At 49.0% G+C, this 14906-nt stretch overlaps 1 protein-coding gene across 5 annotated transcripts in view; it reads right to left on the reverse strand.

Annotated features, from left to right (window-relative positions):
- OSBPL9 (oxysterol binding protein like 9) overlaps positions 1–14906 on the reverse strand; it is a 132140-nt gene that overhangs the window by 39533 nt on the left and 77701 nt on the right. The window lies entirely within an intron of this gene.

The raw sequence follows: 14906 nt of genomic DNA on the forward strand, positions 1-14906 counted from the left end.
GTCCGGCAATTAATAGCCTGATGGGTAGCTGCTGCTCAGGGAACTTAGGGGAGGGGACAGCGGATAGTGAGGCTGCGGGTCCACCCTGGTTCCAAGCCCCCACCAGCCAGCTGAAAAAGGCTACTCTTTCTGCAAGCGGAGAACAAAGCAGGCAGCTGCCAAACAACATGATAAGGGAGCATTGTGCAACTTTAAACGAGCATGTTCCCTAACTGATCAGCAACGTTAACAATTTTACATTTACTAAAGTTGTTCCTTTGTTTCAATGGATCATACTCCTGTGGCTCTTTTGAATACAGTAACTCCTCACTTATAGTACTATATACTCATTAGGGCTGTCAATTAATTGCACTTAACTCAAGTGATTAACACAAAATAAAATTAACTAGATTTAAAACTGAGATTAATTGTGACTTTTTTATCTCAGTAGAATACCAATTTAAATTTATTATAAATATTTTTGTATGTTTTTCTATATTTTCAAATACTGACTTAAAATACAACACAGAATACAAAGTGTACTGTGCTTATATTTTTCATTACAAATACTGCACTGTAAAAAATAAAGTATTTTTCAATTCACCTCATACAAGTACTATAGTGCAATCTCTATCGTGAAAGTGCAACTTACAAATGTCATTTTTTTATTTTCTTTTTATATAACGACACTCAAAAACAATGTAAAGCTTTAGAGCCTATAAATCCACCCAATCCTACTTCTTGTTCTGCCAAGCATTAAGACAAACAAGTTTGTTTACATTTATGGGAACTAATGTTGCCCTCTTCTTATTTACAATGTCACCTGAAAGTGAGAGCAGGCATTTGCATGACACTGTAGTAGCTGACATAGTAAGCTAGTTTTGTCAGATATGCTAAACATTCGTATGCCCCTTCATGCTTCGACTTTCATTTTTTACTGTGCAAATATTTGTAATAAAAATATTTTATCAACTACAATTGGTTAATAACTAAATCACACAGTGTTTTAATACTACATGCTACAAAGAGCAGCAGGAGATACATTAAAGAGTCATTTGCGGCTCGCAAGACTCCGATTTTTCTCTTAACAGCGTCCAGAGGGTTGGTCTGGGCGCCCCCTGAAGTCACATCTTCATGGAACCCAATACAGGGCCCTGCCAACGCACCACCCCCTCAGTTCCTTCCTGCTGGCTACTCCGACAGAGGGGTAAGGAGAGTGGGTATGGAATAAACAAACAACACATCTCGAAGAACAATAGTTACGAGAAGGTTAGTAACCATTTTTTCTTCAAGTGCTTGTTCATGTCAATTACAATCAGGTGACTCATAAGCCCAAGTTCAGGAGGAGGGATCAGAGTCGTACACTGATTGGAGCACCGCTCTTCCAAAGGCCACATTGTCTCTGGCTTGCTAAGTAATCGAATAGTGCATGGTGAAAGTGTATATGGAGGACCACATTGCTCTGCAAATTTCCTGGGTGGGAACCTGTGCCAGGAATGCCGCCGAAGAGGCTTAAGCCCTGAGCCCTGGTGGAGTGCACAGTGATCGAAGGAGTGGGCACCTTTGCCAAGTTGTAGCACTCCTGAATTCATGATGCGATCCATGATGAGATATATTGAGAGGAGACAGGAAGATCTTTCAGTCTGTCCGCCACTGCCACGAATAACTTGATGGACCTTCGGAACAGTTTTGTTCTCCTGATGTAGAAGGCTAGCACTCTGCAGACATCCAATGAGTGAAGCCTTTGTTCCCTGGCACTAGAGTGCGACTTAGGGTAGAATACCGGGAGGAAGATGTTCTGGTTCACGTGAAATTGGGAGACAGCCTTTGGAAGAAAAGCCAGGTGGAGCCTGAGCTGAATCTTGTCCTTACAGAATACAGGTGTAAGGGAGCTCTGATGTTAGGCCCTGAGCTCAGATACCCTCCTAGCCAAGGGTATCATTACCAGAAACACCACCTTGTAAGAGAGACAGAGCAGGTAGCATGTCGCCAAGGGCTCAAAATGCAGCCCCGTAAGCCTGGATAGGACCAAATTGAGGTCCCAAGCTGAGACAGGCTGTCAGACCTGCAGGTATAGTCTGTTGAGATCTTTAAGGAAACAGCTGACCAACAGGTTGGCAAAGACCAAGTGTCCTTCTGCGCCTGGATTGAAGGCAGAGATATCATCAATAAAGGTGCACTTGGTTGCCATCGACAGTTCCTGTTGCTTCAGGTAGAGGAGATAGTCCAGTATTAGTGGCACCAAGGCGAGCGCTGGAGACGAATGGTGCTGCGCCGATCAAACTGAAAATCTCTTCCACTTGGCAAAGTAGGTAGTTTTCATAGAGGGTTTCCTGCTGCCAAGGAGAACTTGTCTAACTTGATCAGAGCAAGAAAGCTCCACTGGGTTCAGCCACGGAGCTTCCACACTGTGAAGTGGAGCGACTCAAGGTTCAGATGTTGGAGACAACCATGATCCTCCATTATTAAATCCAGGAAGAGCAGCAAGATAACTGGGGCTTCCACGGACATTTCCAGGAGTCACGTGTACCAGTGCTAGCAGGGAAAGACAGGAGCTTTCAATATCACCAAAGTTTGCTCCCTCCAAAGCCTGAGGAGCACCTTGTGAATGAGACACACAAGCGGGAACGCGTATAGGAGATGGCCTCCCCATGGGAGGAGGAACATGTCCACAATGGAGCCCGGGCTGTGACTCAGGAAGGAGCAGAACTGCTGACACTTCCTGTTGCGTCATGCAGCAAACAGATCTATCTGGGGAAAGCCCCACTGATGGAAGATTGAGTTTATTACATCCGGGCAAAGGGACTACTCGTGGCTGTGAAATGACCTGCCAAGATGGTCCGCCAATTCGTTCTGTACTCCAGGGAGGTATAATGCTTGTAGGTGTACTGAGTGCTCTACACAGAAATCCCACAGCACAAGAGCTTCCTGGCATGGGAGAGGAGCATTCACCCCTGCTTGCTGATATAAAACATTGCCATGGTGTTGTCTATCATGACTGATAATTAACTCCCTGTTAGGTGGGCTCTGAAAGTCTGGCATGCCAGGCCAGGCGCACCACACGCGGTTCTCCCAAATGTGCCCCCCAGCCCAAGTCTGACGTGTCTGTCACTAACGAGAGGGATGGCTGAGGGCTGGTGAAGGGGACCCCTGCACATACTACCTGTGGGTCAAGCCACACAGGAGAGAGTCGAGTACTGGGCAAGTCAGGATTACAATCCTGTCCAATCTGTCCTGGACTGGCCAATACACTGACGCTAGCCACGACTGAAGTGGTCAAAGTCTGAGTCTGGCCTGCTTTACTACATAGGTACAAGCTGCCATGTGTCCCAGAGCTTCAGGCAATTCCTTGCTGTAGTGGTGGGGAACTGCCTGAGATCTGGATGTTGTCCAGGGACCGAAACCTTGCTTCTTGGAAGTATGCCCCGGCTTGTGGTGAGTTCAGTTCTGCCCCTATAAACTCTATCCTCTGAACAGGGAAAAGTGTTGACTTCCCCTCATTTAGAAGGATACCAAGTTCGTTGAATGTCATTCTTATGAAGCCGACCTGTGTCTCCACTTGAGATCTGGAGCGGCCCTTGATCAGCCAGTCATCGAGGTATGGGAACACCCATACCTGCCACTTGCACAGGAACATGGCCACAACTGCCATGCACTTGGTGAACACTAAAGGTGCTGCTGACAGGCCAAAAGGGCGGTCTGTGAATTAATAGTATCAGAGGGGCGCAGCCATGTTAGTCTGGATCTGTAAAAGCAGCAAAGAGTCCTGTGGCACCTTATAGACTAACAGAGGTTTTGGAGCATGAGCTTTTGTGGGTGCATCTGACGAAATGGGTATTCACCCACGAAAGCTCATGCTCCAAAACGTCTGTTAGTCTATAAGGTGCCACAGGATTCTTTGCGGCTTTTGTGAATTAATAGTGGTTGTTCACCACAAACCTGAGGTATTTTCTGTGGGGCTGAATCACTGCTATGTGAGAGTACGCATCCCTCAAGAGGAGGGAAGCATACCAGTCTCCTGGATCCAATAAGGGGATAATGGAGGCCAAAAAGACCATGCAGAACTTGAGCTTCTTCACAAACTTGTTGAGTTCTCACAGGTCGAGGATGGGCCTGAGCCCACCCTTGGCTTTCGGTATTAGGAAATACCAGGAGGTGGCTTGGGCTGGAAGATGGCTAGCCCCAGCCCGAAGACAGGTGTGGTCTTTTCCTGCCACTCCCATTCCTTCTCTGAGGAGCGTCCTGCCAGTTCTGCAGTTGGTAGAACTGTGAGGGAGGCTGCAGCCAGAAGTGCCTGCACTGAGTAGTGGGAGGGTGAAGGCCCAAGAACTTGAGAGTGGACCTTGAGTCCTTTAGGCTCAGCTCCCAGCGATAAAGCTACCACTCTTCATTCGGGATTGGTTTTTATTTATTTATTTTTATTATCGTTGGGAGACCTGTTATCATAAACCTAGTCCCAGATTTGGACCTTAGCATCCAAAATATGGGGGTTAGCATGCAAACCTCCAAGCTTAGTTACCAGCTTGGACCTGGTAAAGCTGCCACCACCCAAAAAATTAGAGTGTTTTGGGGCACTCTGGTCCCCCCAAAAAACCTTCCCTGGGGACCCCAAGACCCAAATCCCTTCAGTCTCACAACAAAGGGAAATAAACCTTTTCCCTTCCCCCCTCCAGGTGTTCCTGGAGAGTCGCACAGAAGCAAGCTCCGTGAATCTAAACAGAGGGATTCCACCCTCCCTGTTTCCAGCCTTGGAAAACAGAAGTACAGAGAGCTAATCTCTCTTCCCTCCTCACCCAGAGGGAATGCAAAGTCAGGCTAGTAAATCTAACACACACAGATTTCCCCCTGACTTCTTCCTCCCACCAATTCCTTGGTGAGCACAGACTCAATTCCCTGGAGTTTCCCACTAAAGAAAAAACTCCAACAGATCTTAAAAAGAAAGCTTTATGTAAAAAGAAATAAAAATACATAAAAAATGGTCTCTCTGTATTAAGGTGACAAATACAGGGTCAATTGCTTAAAAGGAATATGAATAAACAGCCTTATTCAAAAAGAATACAATTCAAAACACTCCAGCAACTATAGACATGTAAATACAAAAAAACATATAAATCACTATCTGATCTTTTGTACTTACAACTGGGAAACAGAAGATTAGAAAGGCAGGAGACAGAAAAAAAAATCACTTCTCCTAGCCGAGAGAGTACAGGCAGAAGACAAAGAACTCAGACACAAACTCCCCTCTACCCAGATCTGAAAAAGTCTGGTTTCCTGATTGGTCCTCCGGTCAGGTGTTTCAGGTACTTCTTTCCAGGTGTAAGAGACATTAACCCTTAGCTATCTGTTTATGACACCTGTGCCCTGGCAATAAAGTGTGTCTACACTGCCCATGTCACAGTGCTGCTGCGGCCGCGCTGTAACATGAGCAGTGCAGACATATCCTAAGTCTGAAACTCTAAAGAGAAAAAGATAGACCCTAGGGTAAGAGACAAAAAGAGTTCTCAAGACTTGTTTGTTTAAGAGGTTACCTATTTTTAACCAGACAACATGATATTGTAGCTTCAATTGTTCTGTAACCCAAAATAATGGTAATTTTTAATTTCTTCAGACCATTCCTATTTGCCATAAATCCATACCAAAAAGTCGATAAAAAAAAATCTTCACATCTATAACAAAGCAGTAAAACCACAATTCACCAACAGAAGGAAAAGGCTTTGGGGACAGAACCTACAATAGCTGAAACTAAAACGAAGAGGCAACTGCCATTTCAGGGTTCAGTTACAGTAGCTATTCGTAAGAACTGGTACATTACTGGTTAACCTGAAGACAGACAAAATTAGTGAATAATTATTTTCAGACTCTCCATTAAATTAACAATTAGGAGGATATTTAAATTAGGATTGTCAAGTGATTAAAAACTTAAATTGCGATTAATCACGTGATTAAACAAATTATTGCAATTAATTGTGATTAATCACACTGCTAGACAATAATAGAGTACCATTTATTTAAACATTACTGGATGTTTTCTACATTTTGAAAAAGACGGTTACTCACCGTTGTAACTGTTGTTCTTCGAGATGATGTGCTCATATCCATTCCAGGTAGGTGTACGCGCCGCGCGTGCACGTTTGCCGGAAACTTTTTACCCTAGCAACTCCAGTGGGCCGGCAGGTCGCCCCCTAGAGTGGCGCCACTATGGCACTAGATATATACCCCTGCCGGCCCGCCCGCTCCTCAGTTCCTTCTTGCCGGCTACTCCGACAGTGGGGAAGGAGGGTGGGTGTGGAATGGATATGAGCAACACATCTTGAAAAACAAGTTACAACGGTGAGTAACCATCTTTTCTTCTTCGAGTGATTGCTCATATCCATTCCAGGTAGGTGATTCCCCAGCCTTACCTAGGCGGTGGGGTCGGAGTGAGAGGTCGCGGCCTGGAGTACTGCAGAGCCAAAGGCCGCATCATCTCTGGACTGCTGAACCAGGGCGTAATGGGAAGCGAATGTGTGGACCGATGACCAGGTCGCCGCCCTACAAATCTCTAGGATTGGCACGCGGGCAAGGAAAGCCAGCGATGATGCCTGTGCTCTGGTGGAGTGAGCAGTCACACGGCCCGTCGGGACATGGGCCAGGTCATAGCAGGTCCTGATGCAGGAGGTAACCCAGGAAGATATCCTCTGGGAGGAAATCGGCAGCCCCTTGACCCGGTCCGCCACTGCCACGAATAACTGGGGGGACTTGCGGAATGGTTTGGTCCTGTCCACATAAAATGCTAGCGCCCGACGGACATCTAGCGAATGGAGCTGTTGCTCCCTGCGGGACGAATGGGGCTTTGGGAAAAAGACTGGGAGGAAGATCTCTTGGTCAACGTGGAAAGCTGAGACCACCTTGGGAAGAAAGGCAGGGTGAGGCCTCAGCTGTACCTTGTCTTTATGGAAGACGGTATACGGTGGGTCCACTGTGAGGGCCCTCAGCTCTGACACTCGTCTAGCTGAGGTAATGGCCACTAGGAAAGCGGTCTTCCACGAGAGGTAGAGCAGGGAGCAAGTAGCTAAAGGCTCGAATGGAGGGCCCATGAGCCGAGTTAGGACCAGGTTGAGGTCCCACGAAGGGGCAGGATGGCGGATCTGTGGATAGAGCTGCTCCAGTCCCTTCAGGAATCTCACCACCATAGGGTGGGAGAAGACGGAACATCCGTCCACTCCAGGATGAAACGCGGAGATGGCCGCTAGGTGGACCCGGAGGGACGACAACGCCAGACCCTGGGTCTTGAGGGACCAGATGTAGTCTAAAATAGTGGTGACGGGAGTCTCCATAGGGCGAAGACCTTTCTCCGAACACCAGCAGGAGAAACGCTTCCACTTAGCTGAGTAAGTAGCCCTGGTGGAGGGCTTTCTACTGCCCAGGAGAACCTCCCGAACCGAGGTAGAACAGCATAACTCGGAGCCTGTCAACCACGCAGGAGCCATGCCGTAAGGTGCAGGGATGGAAGGTCCGAGTGACAGAGCCTGCCGTGGTCCTGGGTGATCAGGTCCAGATGTAGGGGCAGGGCAACTGAGTTGGCTACTGAGAGGTCCAGTAACATGGGGTACCAATGCTGTCTGGCCCATGCTGGAGCTATGAGAATCACCCGAGCTCTGTCTCTGCGCACCTTGAGGAGAACCCTGTGTATCAGCGGAACAGGAGGGAATGCGTAAAACAGGTGGGTTGTCCATGGGATCAGGAATGCATCTGCTAGAGACCCTGGCTCCCGACCCTGGAAGGAGCAGAATGCTCGACACTTCCTGTTCTCCCTGGACGCGAAGAGGTCCATCCAGGGACGACCCCACCTCTGGAAGAGTGAGAAGGCGACGTCTGGACGGAGGGACCACTCGTGCGAACGGAAGGATCTGCTCAGGCGATCCGCTAGAGTGTTCCGCACTCCCGGGAGATAGGAGGCGGAAAGGTGAACAGAATGGGCTATGCAAAACTCCCAGAGGCGTATTGCCTCGAGACACAGGGGAGAGGACCTGGTGCCGCCCTGCTTGTTGATGTAAAACATGGTTGTCGTGTTGTCAGTGAACACCGCGACACAACGACCTTGAAGGAGATGGACAAACGCTTGACAAGCAAGACGGACCGCTCTCAACTCTCGTATGTTGACATGGAGGTTGATCTCTTGAGGTGTCCACAAGCCCTGAGTTCTCTGGGCGCCGCAATGTGCCCCCCAGCCCAGATCTGAGGCATCCGTAGTCAGGGATGCCGAGGGCTGGGGCGGATGGAACGGGAGCCCCGCACAGACTACGGACTGGTCCAGCCACCACCGAAGGAAGTCCAGTACCCTCTGAGGAACGGTGATGACTGTGTCCAACGAATGTCTGGCCGGCCGGTACTGCGCGATGAGCCAAGATTGAAGAGGCCTCATGCGGAGTCGGGCATATGCCGTCACGAATGTACAGGCTGCCATATGGCCTAGTAGGGCCAGACATGTTCGTAGAGAGGTCAGCAGGGCCGCCTGCAAGCGCAGAATGATGGCCGACAGAGACTGGAACCTGGACAAGGGTAGCAAGGCCCTGGCCAGGGTAGAGTCCCGATGAACTCTATCCGCTGCGTGGGGAGCAGAGTAGACTTGTCCACATTGATGACGAGGCCCAAGGCAGCAAAGAGGGTGCTGATCCTGCAGATGTGGTCGCGGACCTGCAGCTCTGATGTGCCTCGGATCAGCCAGTCGTCCAGATAGGGGAAGACGTGAATGCGGCAACGTCGAAGCTGTGCAACGACGACTGCCATGCATTTCGTAAACACCCTCGGGGCCGTAGAGAGGCCAAACGGGAGGACCGCAAATTGATAATGTTGGCGGTCGACCACAAAGCGAAGGAAACGTCTGTGCTGTGGGGCAATGGAGATGTGGAAGTAAGCATCCTGCATGTCGAGGGCGGAGTACCAGTCTCCGGAATCCAGGGATGGGATGATGGTTCCAAGGGATACCATACGGAACTTCAACTTCACCATATATTTGTTGAGTTCCCGCAGGTCGAGGATGGGCCTGAGGCCGCCCTTGGACTTGGGGATTAGAAAGCAGTGGAAATAAAACCCCTTGCCCTTCTCATTTTCCGGAACCTCCTCTATGGCTCCCTTGACGAGGAGCGTGTGCACCTCCTGATGGAGGAATTGCTCGTGAGAGGGGTCCCTGAAGAGGGACGGGGATGGTGGGTGGGAGGGCAGGGGGCGAAGAAAACTGCAGGCGATAACCGGCCTGCACCGTACACAAGACCCAACGGTCCAATGTTATTCGGGTCCACGCCGGGAGGAAAAAAGAAAGACGGTTGGAAAACTGCAGGGAAGGATCCGGAGGGGAAACTGGTACTGCGCCCTCGGGCGCACCTTCAAAATGAAGGCTTAGGTCCTGGAGGGGCCTTGGCGGAGCCTTGGTTCTGCCCCGTTTGGCCACCGGACTGCCTGCGGCGGTTGTTCCTACCGCGGCGCCTAGAGAGGTCCTGCCGCGGGCGGAACTGAGGGTACGGCCGCCGCTGCTGCTGCTGGTTCTGCTGCCGGAATGGCCTGCGCTGTGTCGCAGACGTATGCATTCCCAGCGACCGTATTATGATCCTATTGTCCTTGAGGTCTTTTAGTCTGGGGTCTGTTTTATCGGAAAACAGGCCCTGGCCTTCAAAGGGGAGGTCCTGAATAGTATGTTGGAGCTCCGGTGGAAGGCCAGAGACCTGTGGCCAGGAAATTCGGCGCATCGTGAGCCCCGAGGCCAGGGTCCGAGCGGCCGAGTCGGCAGCATCTAGAGAGGCTAGTAGCGATGTCCTTGCTACTTTCTTGCCCTCATCCAGGATGGTGGAAAACTCCTGGCGGGCGTCCTGTGGCAAGAGCTCCGCGAACTTCCCTGCCGCTACCCACGAGTTGAAGGAGTAGTGGCTGAGGAGGGCCTGCTGGTTTGAGACCCTGAGCTGCAGCGCCCCCGCCGAATAGACCTCGCGGCCCAGGAGGTCCATTCGTCTCGCCTCCTTCGACTTGGGCGCTGGGGCCTCTTGACCGTGGCACTCCCTGTCTGGACCACCAGTGAGCAGGGTGTCGGGTGAACGTAGAGGTATTCATAGCCCTTTGAGGGGGCCATATACTTCCATTCCACCCCTCGAGCGGTCGGAGGGATGGAGGCCGGGGACTGCCAGATGTTAGCGGCGTTGGCCTGGATTGTTTTTATAAAGGGCAGGGCCACTCTGGTGGGCGCATCGGCGGAGAGGATGCTCACCACCGGGTCCTCAATTTCAGACACCTCCTCCGCTTGCAAGTCCAGGTTCTGTGCCACCCGGCGGAGGTGGTCCTGGTGCGCCCTAAGATCCAGCGGGGGAGGGCTGGAGGACGAGGTACCCGCCACTGCCTCATCCGGAGAAGACAATGAGGAAACCCCCGGCAACAGAGTGTCCACGGGGGGTTCCATCTGGGGCTGCACCTCCGTCTCTGGAGGAAGCTCTGGGTCCCGGTGACTGGACCTGCCGTCTGCTTCCGGGGGAGGGAGGGGGTCTAGACACCATCGCCTCCGGTGGTCTGCTTTCCCCCGTAGGGCGGGGGGTAATGTGTTGCGGACCCTGGACTTGGGAATATGCCCATGGGGTCCAAAACCCCCACTGTTGAGGCCCTCGCTCTTGTGGTGAAGGGTCCTGGAACAGGGCCGAGCGTCTGTCCTGGCCCATGGCATAGGCGCTGTCAGCCTGGGAAGACATCGATGGCTCCCTAGAAGGCCACGGAGGCGCTGAGCCTGATTGGTAGGCGTCTCTGGGCGCCGAGTCAGACGCTCCCCTCGGTGCCGAGGGTCGGTGCCGTGACCCATATCGGTGCCGGGATCGGGAACGGCGTGATAACCGGTGCCGGGATCCGGATCGGGATCTGGAGCGATGTCGGTGCCGGGAGCGGGACCGCGACCTTCGATGAGCGCGGTGCCGGGATGGCAGTGGAGACCGGGACCTGCCACCAGCGCGGTGCTGGGAGGTCGACCGGGATCGGGACCTACCACAGGTTCGGTGCCGGGAGGTCGACCGAGGAGCCGAACGTCGAGGTGAACGGCTCCTGGAGTCTCGGTGCCGGCAGTGAGAGGAGCCCGACTGGGACCGTGCAGATACCGATCGGTGCCGCGAGTACGACGGGTACCGCCTGGGAGAACGGTGCAGGGACTCCAAGCGGCGCCCCGAGCGCAAGCGTTCACGCCTCTGGGGTAATCGGTGCTGGGACTCTGGAGACAGCGCTTGAAGCATCGGTTTACCCCTGGAGGTTACCCATCCCGGGGGTGCCGGCTGAGGCTGCGATGGCTCCGTCATCGCGATCAAGTCCCGTGCCGAAGCAAAGGTCTCCGGCGTAGACGGTACCAGTAGCTCGACCCCTGATCTTAAGGGGGAGCTAGGAGGGGCTGGACTCGACGGACCTTCCGGGCCCGGAGTCGACAGCAGCCCTGCAGGCGGTGCCGTGGCCAAGGTAGGTGCCGGGCGCTCCACTCGGGCCTGCCTCGATGGTGTTGCAGACGCCGAGGGACGTGAGTCTGCTCCCGGTGCCAGAGATGGTCGGTGCCGGGGAGTCTTTCCGGTGCCAGAGTAGAATTGGCCGACTGCGCCGCCGGTGCCGGAGTCAGAGCCGCTTCCATGAGGAGAGCACGGAGCCTTTGATCCCTCTCCTTCTTCGTGCGAGGCTTAAAGGCCTTGCAAATGCGGCACTTTTCGCTGATTTGCGATTCCCCCAGGCACTTGAGGCACGCGTCGTGGGGATCGCTAGTAGGCATCGGCTTCTTGCATGCCGAGCACTCCTTGAAGCCCGGCGAGTCAGGCATGGGCCCAGTGCCGGGCGCCGGGGAGGGCAATGGCCCACCCGCGAGCCATGTTAAACAACTATATACAAGACTCTAACTAACTACTATACTATCAAACTATCTACGAATTATCTATGAACTATTTACAACTACAACATCGAACAGGTACAGGAGAGCTAGGGACGTGGAGGACAGCAAGCTGCACTCCACATTTCCAGCAACCGAAACGGCGGTAAGAAGGAACTGAGGAGCGGGCGGGCCGGCAGGGGTCTATATCTAGTGCCATAGTGGCGCCACTCTAGGGGGCGACCTGCCGGCCCACTGGAGTTGCTAGGTTAAAAAGTTTCCGGCAAACATGCACGCGCGGCACATACACCTACCTGGAATGGATATGAGCAATCACTCGAAGAAGAATATATTGATTTCATATACAACAGAGTACAAAGTGCCCAGTGTTCATTTTATATTTATTTTTATTACAAGTATTTGCACTGTAAAAAAAAAACAACACACACTATTTTTCAATTCACCTAATACAAGTACAGCGATGCTCTCTCTTTATCCTGAAAGTTGAAGGTACAAATGTAAAATTATGTAAAAAATCCTGCATTCAAAAATAAAACAATGTAAAATTTTAGAGCCTGCAAGTCCACTCAGTCCTACTTCTTGTTCAGCCAACCACTCAGACAAACAAAATTATTTACATTTGCAAGAGATAATGCTGCCCGCTTCTTGATTACAATGTGACCTGAAAGTAAGAACAGGTGTTCTCATGGCACTGTTGTAGCCGGTGTCGCAAGATATTTATGTGCCAAATGTACTGAAGATTGATACATCCCTTCATGCTTCAACCATCATTCCAGGAGATGTGTGTATGATGACAGGTTCCACTCGATAACAATCCAAAGCAGTGCAGACTGACATGTTCATATTCATTATCTGAATCAGATGCCACCAGCAGAAACCTCATTTTCTTTTTTGGTAGTTCAGGTTCTGTAGTTTCCGCATCGGAGTGTTGCTCTTTTAAGACTTCTGAAAGCATGCCCCACACCTCGTCCCTCTCAGATTGTGGAAGGCACTTCAGATTCCTAAACCTTGGGTCGAGTGTTGTAGCTATCTTTAGAAATCTCACATTGGTACCCTCTTTGCGTTTTGTCAAATCTGCAGTGAAAGTGTTCTTAGAATGAACAACATGTGTGGGGTCATCATCCAAGACTGCTGTATCATGAAATATATGGCAGAATGAAGATAAAACAGGGCAGGAGACACACAATTCTCCCCCAAAGAGTTCAGTCACAAATTTAATTACCGCAATTTTTTTTAAACAAGCATCATCAGCAAAGAAACAAGTACTATGGAATGGGGACCGAAGCACGAAGGGACACAGAAATGTTGAGCATATCTGGCATGTAAATACCTTGCAATGTCGGCTACAAAAGTGCCATGCAAGTGCACTTTCTGATGACATTGTAAAGAAGAAGAGGGCAGCATTATCTCCTGCAAATGTAAACAAACTTGTTTAGTCAATCTCTAAGACAAAGAAGAAGAAGTAGGACCGAGTGGACTTGTAGGGTCTGAAGTTTTACATTCTTGTTTTTTGAGTGCAGTTATGTAATAAAACAAAAATCTACATTTGTAAGTTTCACTTTCATGACCAAGAGATTGCACTACAGTACTTGTATGAGGTGAATTGAAAAATACTCTTTTGTCTACAAATATTTGCACTGTAAAAATAAAAAATAATATACATTGATTTCAGTTATAACACAGAATACAATATATATGAAAATGTAGAAAAACATCCAAAACATTTCAATTGGTATTCTACTAACAGTGTGATTAAAATTGTGATTAATCATGATTATTTTTTTTAATAATAAATTAATTTTTTGAGTTAATCGCGTGAGTTAACTGCGATTAATTGACAGTCCTAACTTAAATGTACACCTTGCATCCACCCTTCAATAGGTGAATTGTGCCCAAGGGTGAAATCCTGACCCTTGTGACTTAACCAGGACAGGATTTCACCACTAGTTTCTAAATAATACTTTAATTTATATTAATAGACATGTTTCATGTGTAAAATGGGGATAATGATGCATACTGACCTATTTAAAAGCACTTTTGAGATCTATGGATGAAGAATGCTATGTAAGAGCGAGACATTATTTAAAATGCAAACATTCTTCAGTATCACTGTATACAATAATAAATGTTTTCTGAACTATTTAACACATATTCCTTAACTTTTATTGTATATTCTTTAAAATGTGAGTTTCATAATTTAAACAACAGTATTTTGTAATATCTAACATTATATAATACTCTATACACAGTATTTGTTAGGGCTCCAAATGGTTATTAAAATAGGCTGCTTAATGTCTTAAGAAACAATGATTATCTGCCACTTATTTGTAAAAGCATCCTAGCTACTACCTATCATATTATCAAGAAGTGGTTGCCTAGCAGCACCGGAAACAGACTTTTTCCATCTGAAAAAAACAGGTTGTGCTCAATTGTTTAGGAGGTCATTATTTCCTGGCTCTTTGCAATACTAAACAATGCTTGACACAATGCTCAAAGCCAATTAGTTCTGGTTCACATTTCCAAACCTGCCCTGCATGTAAACACCGAACTGAGTTTCAAAAGAAATTATAGGATAGTAGAAAAAGCCTGACTTTGGTCTGCTGGAACACAGCAGCTACCTTAAGTTTGAACAGTTCATCTTGAAACACTTTCACTCCGCTTTGATTCCAACTGAAAAGAAAACCTGTCTTCTGATGGCCCATTTAAACTTATGAATCGTACTACAAAAAAAAGAAAAAAAAACAAACAAACAGGCTTTCTGCTAGAATTTTTAATGAAGACCTAGTGGGAAAGAAAGTGCAGAAATGGATTTCCAGCTGCATAACTTTACCTCAAACCATATATTTGTGGCACAATTGCTTAACCAAAGTATAGTGAAAAGCTTAATCCTTATCTAAGGAAACAGAAGCATTAAGCTGCTGCCACCAAAGAATTCCTTACCTGTTTTAGTCCAAGGGACAGGAAGGTTCAATTTTAAAAAAAGTGATACTTTTTACTTGTCTTAAATGGGGAAGAAGTGGAATCTGTAGTAAAAACATTATTGACACAACATTTAAAA

This window comes from Gopherus evgoodei, chromosome 8 (assembly GCF_007399415.2).
Source record: "Gopherus evgoodei ecotype Sinaloan lineage chromosome 8, rGopEvg1_v1.p, whole genome shotgun sequence".
In the NCBI taxonomy this organism is placed as follows: Eukaryota; Metazoa; Chordata; order Testudines; family Testudinidae; genus Gopherus; species Gopherus evgoodei.